The following is a 10,080-nucleotide window of genomic DNA, read 5'->3' on the forward strand; positions in this document are numbered from 1 at the left end:
AAATCAAAAGATTAATCGAGGAGGGACACTACAAATTCTCCCAATCATTCCAAGATACACTATGTGGTGCTTTCTCTTAAGAGCCCTAACTACAGAAACTACCAAAATTTGATGAGTTGTTTCTTAAAATCTATGCTCATCATGTCTAAACCTATAGGCTCACATAGAGTCCCTCCATAATAACATCTCCTATTTTTTAAAATCTCTAATCCATTGTATCATGGCGATAGTATTTAAAAATTTACAAAAAGTGTCATTTATGTTTAGTGAAAAGCTACTATCAATCATTATTTTCATTATTGCATCATAAGACTAAATTGGCAGTTCCAATACATCTGGGTGGGCGAGTTTTGGTGGAGCCATGAAATTTTTTTTACCAATCTTTGGTCGTAAAACCCTGCAAAAGTCTAAGTCTGAGCTTTTATTGCTTAAAACCCTGCAAAAGGCTAAGTCTAAGCTTTTATTGCTTAAAACCCTGCAAAAGGCTAAGTCTGAGCTTTTATTGCTTAAAACCCTACAAAAGGCTAAGTCTGAGCTTTTATTGCTTAAAACCTAAACATTTAGCCTTTTATTAAACCTGCGTTATAATTTTGTGTTGACCTCTTATTGGCAGCCACCCCCTCTTAAGTCATAAAATTATATCCTTAGCCCCATTCTAAAGTGTCTTGTTAGGTCTAGTGATTATCTTTTCAAGTGTATTTAATATTCCCTATGTTTGGGCATTGTGTTTCTAAATTTTGATCAATAGTTGTCAATGCAATGTGGGCTCTAGATTTGTTAGATTTGTTAGAGCCATGTTGATGCACTAATTGTTTATCTTCAAATGGTGGGACCAAATCTCATTAATCAAGAAAGGAAAACTTTTCTTAATCTTCATTGGAGTGCAAGGGAACAACATCAAAGTGATCCTAAATAATATTCCTCACATCACTATGCTGAGCAACATGTCGAACGTGGGCTCAGTCTATGTAAGTCAATGCTTTGTATTAGTGCATGAGTGCATGGTCAATGGTTTGGGCCCCATTTTGGCTTGTGTTTTGACACTATTGTGACATATAGATCCCATTTGAAAAATACATTCTAGTATGAAGTGATTTGATTAGTTAACAACATTTTGAAATGTGTAGGTTTTCTTTAAAATATGATCTTTTGGATCTTAGTTGTAGATCTTTCCACAATTTGATCACATTAGTGGTTGATATTCAAACATAGAAGGAATTAGTTCCTAGGTCATTAGACAAGCCTATGGGCAGTAATGGTGATTTTGTTAGAAATAATTGATTGGTTGTCATTGATGTCAATCTCAATGATTTGGATTGGTCTAGATATTGTAATATATAGTGTTTGTAGTGTATGTTGAGTGTGCAGAGTATTAGCAGTGTAGAATAGTTGAAGATAGGTATGTGTGAATGTATGAAAGGTAGTCAATAGTGGTTGTAAGTATGTTGTTGGTATTAAATTCTGATAGATTGTTGCTCTGGAATTGCGTAGTGTCAGTATGTGGACATGTTTCTCATAGTGTTTGAGTTTCGGTGTTTGTTGTGGCAATCAGTTTCATGCTCTAGGTGTATATGCTTTAATGATAATGTAGTCTAGTGGTATTCAGTTGACAACTCTCAAGATTGCAGTGCTCTGCATTTTCTATCTTGTTGCATATATGATTGTACATTTTTGGTATGTTGGTGGTAATTACCTAAGATTGTTGTATTCTAGTTTTGGTGCTCCAAAAGTTGTGCTTTGGATATTGTGTTCCAAAAATATATTTGGTTGTGCAGTGTTTGATAGTTCTACGAGCTCCTGTTTCCTCTAGTTTTTTATATCTAATGATAATCCTTTGATGATATGTTATTCATGTCTTTAACTATCTTTATGCTGAGTTGTAATGTGCTCATTATGCCTCAAAAGCATTCTTTTGGAAATTCGCAGATATGTTCATTTCAGGTTAGGCCAACCTTGAATGTTTTTATTTTTGTTTTGTTTTGGTGCTTGTAGTTTTTGATTTGACCATTGGAGTATCTTTTGGAAAGGTATCTTTGATGCCAAATTGATGTACATTCTTATCGATACACAGACACACACATATTATATTTGTGTGGTGTGAATGGAAAGAAGGTTATGAGAAATACAGTGAGAGAGCTAATATCTGTGGGTGAAGAGAAGAACAAATTTAGTGTGACAATGGTTATGTGTGTATAGAGCAGGCAGATAGCGAATAAGTTACAGAGTTTCTTAACCAAATCTATTGCAAATAGGTAATGTGATGTCTGAGCTTAACAAGAATATATCCTATGTATATGTAGATGCAATATTCTCAATTCATTCTTTTTTTTCTTTCGCAGTGAGCCCTCCTATAGTGAGCCTTTGTAATCCCATATAACTATTTATATTATCTTGAGAGTTAACCCTCTTTGTGGTTTTTCCCATTTGGTTTTTCCATGTATAAAAATATGGTGTCTCTCTTTTTGATGTGTATGTTTTGCATTTCTATTGCATATATCATTTCATGCTAAGGTTAATTGAGATCAAATTAAGTCTCAGTATTTGAAGGTGTTTTGTTTGGGGAATACTGATTCATCACCCATCTCAGTATTCTAGTTTGTTCAACAGATTTGACTAAGTTAGCTTAATTTTTTGCATGTTTATTCACAATAAATACATGAATAGGACTATTTTGGCATGCATAATCCTTTGCAATAAAAGATTCCATGGAAATTGTTCTCTTTATAATGACAAGATTTCAAGAACTGGGGTTGTCATGTGTGAAGCATCTATAAGTGTGATGGTGATCAATTTCCCAGTTTTTCTCTATATTTGTGTTAATTGTCTATAGAACTATAATTGACATAGAATTTGTGAATAATTTCTAAATTATATGATCTCTAAGAAAATATGAGCATTCAAAAATGGTTGTAACATCTAAGACTAAGAGGAATTTTAAGCAAGATTTGTTTGTCCATTGTCCTAGCTCAATAAAGAAGCCAATAAGATTGTTAGATAAGAAAAAGAGAAATGAAAAGAAAAAAATGATTAGAAGTTTGCAAATGACCTAGGAGGGGTTACAGATGTAATTGTTTTGACTACTGGCTAGTCTTTATTTGAACATTAGTATAGAAAAAGAATGTTAAGGTTCTAATGGAAATTGTTGTCATTGATTTCTAGGTGTTGTCACTAATGTCAAACCTCAACATTGTGTTATCATTGATGTCTCATGTGTAGTTGTGTGTAGAGATATTCCTAAGTTATATTGAAGCCTATGATTGGATGTCAAACCCTAATATTATGGTTTCAATGAAGCATGCACTTGATGAGTTATGTTCAAGAGTAGTGATGGTGATGGAGTTCATGATCGAGTATCATGCCTTGTTTATTTTCTATAGAGATGTTATCATGATGATGTCATATTAAGATGAGGATTAGAAGACATAAGATGATTAATCAAAGCTAAGTCGAAGAATTAGAAATATTAAGATGTATATTAGAAGCATGGCGATGAATTTGATATGTTGCTCATGATCTTGTGTGTACTACAAGCTATTGTTATGTCTCGCTTATTTCTTGAGTGAGAAAATTGTGCTACATGGTTGTTCTGGTTGATGAAGTGTGTGAGTTCAAGAAAGTACTATGATGATGGTCTAGAAGAATTCCCTGGATTCCTCCACATTTGAATCTATGGTCTTGCAATTCACAATTTAACATGTATGTGTTGTGTACATTGCACATCTATCTTTTCAAGTCACTAGTGCTATCACAAATGTTCTCCAGTAAATGCAATATATTGGTAGGTTGGTTGTTTGTCAAGAATGGTCCAAAAAAAGATTTGACTTTCTCTACATTATTTCTTCTACTCATACAGATTAATGGACAAGATTATATTGTCTTTGCAGTGCCTCAATTCAAATTTTAGGAGATGGGGTATACCACAAGTATGTTTGATGATGATTTATTTCATGATTGTGTTTTCTAGGCTTTCAGGTATAAATAACTTGGTATCATTTTGGTTGCACTATCTTGTTTCAACATTATAATGTGAAAGAAGTAATTGAGAATGTTTTTAGATGTTCATGGAATGTCTCTATATGGTTCAAATGATAATAGTTTATAGTTTTTGTGCCACATTTTGTCTAGAGTTATCTTTTGGGGTGTTTTGTGGTTGTATGGAAAGCTAAGCTTACTCTCTTAATTTTTCCATACATTTATGGGTCTATGCAAATATTGGAGTTTGTGTTGATCTATGTTTGGGTTCTAATATGTCTTTTTTTTAGCTCCATTATGCAATTTCATTTTTATATTATGTTTTGGGTTGACTGGGTTATGTTCTACATGTTTCATCTATACATTACCCTATTGTTGACTTGGGAGGATGTGCACTAGCACTTTTGATGTTTAGGGTTGTATGAAAATATATAATAAGCTATTTTTAGGTCCACTCAATCTCTTGGCTTGTAATTCTTTCACCATAATATGTATTTGAGGCTAACTTGTTGGGGTCATTGTTGGTCCCCTATTTTGGCCAACTTAATTTGATGTTTTATTTGCTTAAGGATGATATATATAGAATATAAAATTAGTTGTAAGTGTGTGGCTTGGTGAAGATGATTTAATATGAAAATTTGAGGTAGTAAAAGTGTGTGGTGAAAGTTTTGGGGATGAATTGATTAATGGTTGCTTGAAGCGACATGCCAAGAAAACCTACATTCTAAGGAGGCTACTAGAAATTGTGATCTAAAGGCTTATTCTTTGTAATTCAAATCTTCAATGTATCTTGCTATGATATAGTGAATCTTTCAGAAGGCCCTGTGTATCCTTCTTGGAGGTAGTGAGCTTCTTCAACAAGTCCTTCAGGGAGAAATGTGTTTCCTTGGGTAGTGAGACTTAAAAATTGTAATTCTTCTTCATTTATATTGTGAGATATCTCTCACCATTATTTTTACATTGTTAGGGTTTTCCACATAAATTTGGTGTTCTCTTGTGTATTGGTGTTCATTACTTTATGCTTCATTTCTATTGATGTGTTTAAAGATCTTCAATTTTAATTGAGCTAAATGATTTAAGTTTTAAGGATACTAATTCACCTTCCCTCTCAGCCTCTAGTGTGTTAAAAAATTGGTATCAAAGACAAGTTCCTTCGAAGCAAGATCAACTCCTTGAGGAAGGTCTAGTATGGCACAAGATGGATCCTAAGAGATACCTAATTTTGATGGTACAAGCAACAACTTTAACAAAGTAAGAATGGAAGCACATTTATCCTCTTTCGGGTTTAGAGTTTGAAACTTAGTCAAGGATGGATATGCTTCTCTTGCTACTCCTCAAATAAATTTGATAGAGATTAGATTGTATGAAAATAATGGCAAAGAAAGGAATTCAATACTGAGTGGGTTGGAAGATTTTGAACTTAAGAAGGTGATGCATTGAAACACTACTAAGGGGGTTTGGAAAAATCTTAACAACATTTATCAAGGAGAAGATAAATTAAATCAAAACAAGATACAAAAATTTAAGTGAAAATTTGAGAATTTGAGTATGTCTACAGATGCAAACTTTTCTAGTTGTATGTATTAGGTAGATGTAGTAAATGGAATCAAAGGTATTGGTGGAGAATTGAAAGAAGATGAAGTTATAAAAAAGGTACTTAGATCTCTTCCTAAATCTAATAGTTATAAGGTATCTGCTATTGTGGTAAGTGTAATAGTGTAATTTATAATAAGGGTTTCATCAATTAAGATAATAAAACCAATAAATAACCAAATTAACCATACATTGAAAGAAGGATGAATCCAATAGATCAAGACACAACCCAAATAAGGATAGGGTTGAAATTCTTATTAGATTCACTAGTTTGTTTGCCTCTTTTCAAAATTGATATTAGATTTGTAATTGTGAAATTAGGGAAAATGAAGGATAATTGAAATATTGAATTAACTGATAAAGAGATATAATTTATAATTGTTGTTGATGATGCAATTCTCTTTGAATGAAATCACAACTATTTAATGTAATGGCATGAAAAACACCTGAACATGAAAAACCCTAATCACACACGCATGCTTGCATGAAGATTGATGTAAATTTTATCCATAATTCTTGGAGGATAAAATGCAACCTTAAATCTCTAGAAGTTCTTCATGATGAATTCTTCATGGATGCATGAATATTATAGATAGGTTGTTGATGTTAATAAATTGATTGGATGTCTTTATATAGGGTTCTCCTAGGTAAATTATTGATTAGGCTAACCTCCAATAGTGTGTAGCCATGGGGACTGGAAGCCATCGGGGAGATAAAGGGTATGCCCCATTTTAAACTGGGGCATGTTTAAGGGGGACCAAGGAAGTTTGGGTGCCTTGGTCTAGACTAAGGTGTTCCATGCCCTAGTCCTCCTACAAAAAAGATGAGGACAAAGGGAAATGGGGAAGATACCTCTAGGATGGGGTCTACTAAATGGGTTCATGACATTAGGGTTGGATAATAGGACCTCAATGGACTTAGAGAGGGGATGGAGATAAGACATGCTACAGTAGGAGCATAAACATGAGGTGTAAATTGGATAAGTTATAATTTATGATGTTACATTCATTCTCCACTTTAATGGGAGTATGAACCTATGTGAATACTTGTGGTAAAGTAGAAAGATGAGAGAGAGGATCAATTAGGAGCGAGATCACAAGGAGATAAGACCACTAATTTCAAGGAACCAAGCCCCCAATATTAGGATCTTAACTCACATAGTCATATGTAACGACACACAAAACAAGACAAAGGCAAAAATACAAACAAAGACAAACAAAGACAAAAAACACACAACACAAGGGGTTAGTGTTCCAAGTCAACTAGTTGAAGAGACCTTGATAATAAAAATGTCTTAACCACTAATATAATTCTTGGAATGCTATCACAAAAACACAAGTGATCACATAGAAAGAGAAAGAAAATGCATCAAATGATGAACCATGATCCACAAAAAGAAAAATTATGAGCTCATGGCAAAGAGAAAAGAGAGAACATGGATGCCACGGGCTAGAAAACTATGTTATGATAGGTGATCCATGTTGGGGAGGAGAGTTAGAATAGTCTAGTAGTGTTTTGCTAGTTCCACTCACCTTGTTGCATCTATTGTCGTCTAGTTTTAGGAGTTAAGAATCTTGTATAAGACTTGGTGGTTTGGTTTTGAGCATGCAACAACCTGTATGATACATGAAATAAAAACATTTATACATTTATATTCAGGAATATCTCATATAAGACATTGTTGGTGTGGTTTTGAGAATGTACACCTTGTATAAAAATATATATATGACTGGTTTTGGGAACATCACATATAAGACTTTATTTGGCTAGTTTCAAGAATATATACCTCACATAAGACATATGATTTAAGGTTGTGTTTAGTTTTGAGCTTGAAACTGTAGCGTCCTAAAATTGAACCCTTTGTAATTTTGACCGCATTTGGGACCCTCACTTAGTGTTCTCATCCCCACACTTGATCCAGACCTATTTATACCCCTTCCATGCAATAATGACATCAATATCACATTTTACCTTTTCTGGACCCCTTGTACTAGCCCTAAATTGGGGTAGGACCAAGGCATAGTGCCTTGGTCCTCACCATGACCATGGTGCCATGCCATGGTCCTCCTCAATAGGTCCCTAATTTAAACCCTTGGCCCTATCTTAAATTTAAATGGGAAACCTTTCCCCACGTCGGTCTATGTTAGAAAATTTATATGTTTGATGATAGGAAAGTATATAAGGAGGTCTTCCCCTCTCATTTGGACATAAGGTAGATAAGACATGTATTGAGAGAATTATAGTCAACCAATCAAGTATTCAAGCATTGAAGTATTCATGATCAAGAATTTTTAGATGTCTTCAAGGATGCATATTCTTCATCTATCCATTTTCGAGCAACTTTACATCATTCATTTGTAAGCATGTGTGTGTGATTAGGGTTTTATCATGTTCATGCCATTTCATACAACATATTTGATTACATTCAAAAATCAAAGCATCATTATCATTCATTGCAAATCTGAGGTATATCCTTCCATCATTTTATTTTAGTATTTACAATATTTCATTTCATGGTTGATTCTGAAATTGGGGTTTGACCTAAGGCAAGCCCCTATTCACAACCTATTTCCCTTTCTTTTTATGTGCAGTAAACAGGTGCACAACTATACGTTTGGAAATAAGCTTCAGGCATAGAGATGAAAAAACCCATTTTAGTGTGCAGAAAATTTGGAGGACCAAGAGGCCAAGCCATGGTCCCTCCTTTTTTGGTTTATTTTTGAAGGGAAGATCCGAACCAGCTCATATTAATCAGATCTAGTTCAATGACAAAATCTCGAACTTATAGCTCATTATTTTCTCACTTTTCTCTCCAATTTCAGTACTTTACTCTAAATCAACATTTCAACTTACAAAAGAGGAAATAAAAATTAAATCAATCCATTTAGTATTCAGTCCTTATCTGATTTGTGACTGAATCTAGTGGATTCCCTTCCCTCTTTTTAATCTAATATTTCCCAAGTGAAAATTGATTTAGTGGTTTCTCCCTTCTATAATGCAGATCGCTAGATCAAATTTTACCATTACATTTTGGTGAACTCAACTCCTTGCACCTTTAATTTTAATTTATGTTCTTAGATTTGACTGTGTTTGCAATTTAAAATTTAAAATTTCATTTACATGTTTGATTTCCTTGCAAATTTAATAAATTTAGAGGTTAGTTTCACTAAAACCCTAATTTTTAAATTCAAAATTAAGCTTGTCAATTGTTTAATTTTGATTAATTATTTCAAATCTAAGTACCTCTTCAATTTAAAAATTCAAATTTTCATCTACAAGTCAAATTTCATAATTAAATTTTAAAATTTAGTGGTTAATTTCAAAAACCCTAATTTTAAAAATTTTAAAATTTTTTAAAATTAAGCTTGTGGGTTGTTTAAATTTTGAATTTCATACTTCAAATTTGGTTGCTAATCTCAATTATAATTCAAATTCACAATCTTGGATCAAATTTCAATTTTAAAATTAAGTGGTTAATTAAAAAGACCCTAATTTTTAAATTTAAATAAATCTTGTGCATTTCCCAATTTTCCATTGATTATCTCACTTTCCAAATTTCAATCCTAGATATAATTTTAAATTTTAAATTTTAAAATTGAGAGGTTCTTTTTATAGAGCCCTAATTTTCAATTTAAATTTCTTGTGGACAATTTCAAATTTAAATTTTAAAATTAAGTGGTTAATTAAAAGACCGCTAATTTTTAGATTTAAATTGATTATTACAATTCCCAAATTTCAACATTTCAAATTTAAATATTATAATTAAGAGGCTATTTTTACAAGGCCCTAATTTTAAAGTTAAAATAGCTTTTAGGTAATTTTAAATTTAAATTAAGAGATTATTTTTGATTAATCCTAATTTTAATTTTAAATTTCCTAGGAGGTTACATTATTGCTCATTCTTCTTTCAATCAATTTGCTTATTAAATTGAATAATCATTTTTCTAAAATTTTGCATTATTCAATTATTTTGCAAGTTTCAAATTTCAAATTTCAACTTTCAACTTTCAACTTTCAAATTTCAAATTTCAAATTTCAAATTGCAAATTAAATTTCATATTTTTCAAAATTAGAGAAAAAAAAGGAAAATACAAAACAATCTTGTTTTTTGCATTTTGTATGTTTGCATGCTTTATTTCATTTCATTGCAATAGTTAACATTGTCTTTTCAAAATGTCAAATTACTCTTTGCAAGATTATCCTGCCTTTGACAATCCATTTGCTTATAATGATTATCCTTTTGAAGTATATAGTAGAGAGGAACTTGAGGAGGCTCTTGATGGTTTCCTTTATCCTAAGCCTTCTAAACCATCATTTTGCCAAAGGTTAATCATCATAATGCGTAATCCATTTAGTAGTGATGTGATGGATGGAACTCTTGATGACTTCATTCTTCCCTTTAAATCATCCTCTAAATCTCCAACAATTCGCAAGGATATTTTCATGCATGACAATCTGCTTTATGAAACTTTACCTTCTATCAATCCTATTTATGAAGAAGCTTTTGTGATTAAA

This window comes from Cryptomeria japonica, chromosome 7 (genome assembly GCF_030272615.1).
Source record: "Cryptomeria japonica chromosome 7, Sugi_1.0, whole genome shotgun sequence".
NCBI lineage: Eukaryota > Viridiplantae > Streptophyta > Pinopsida > Cupressales > Cupressaceae > Cryptomeria > Cryptomeria japonica.